The sequence below is a fragment of the Triticum dicoccoides genome, chromosome 5B (genome assembly GCF_002162155.2).
Source record: "Triticum dicoccoides isolate Atlit2015 ecotype Zavitan chromosome 5B, WEW_v2.0, whole genome shotgun sequence".
NCBI lineage: Eukaryota > Viridiplantae > Streptophyta > Magnoliopsida > Poales > Poaceae > Triticum > Triticum dicoccoides.
Window position 1 is genome coordinate 198,259,797 of NC_041389.1, and position 764 is coordinate 198,260,560.

Genomic DNA, 764 nt, shown 5'->3' on the forward strand with positions numbered 1-764 from the left:
CGTCACACGGAGCGACAAATCCCAGTCTCGATCCATGCAACACCTTCGGAGGTACCTGTAGAGCACCTTTATGAGCACCCAGTTACGAGGTGACGTTTGATAGCACATAAGATATTCCTTCGGTGTCCGGGAGTGAGTGATCTCATGATCTAAGGAACATATACTTGACATGAAGAAAGCTGCAGCAAATAACTAACCGATATGATCTATTGCTAAACTTACGGTTGGGTCTGTCCATCACATCATTCTCCTAATGATGTGATCCCATTATCAAATGACAACTCATGTCTATGGTTAGGAAATCTTAACCATCTTTGATCAGCGAGCTAGTCTAGTGGAGGCTCACTAGGGACATGATGTTGTCTATGTATGCACACATTTATTTAAGTTTCCGGTCAATATAATTCTGGTATGAATAATAAATATTTATCATGAAAATGAAATATGATAATAACCAATTTATTATTGCCTCTAGTGCATATTCCCAACAGCCACCAGCTCCACAAGTCGTCGCCTTCCTTGACCACACAGGTGTCAGCAAGAGGCGCACTACATGCCCCTGCAACGACTCCCGACCGTCGCTCTTGGCCACCGCAGCACCTGGCCGAGATCCGCCGCCACCAAGGCCCCACCGCGCTGCGACCTCCGACTCCCAAGCTAGTGCCCCGAGAAGACCGCAAACCCTCATCATCTCATGACCGTGCTCCGCCTCCCCTAGTGCTCCCCGTCGTATGCCCCTCACCAAAAATAGCCACCGTGTCACT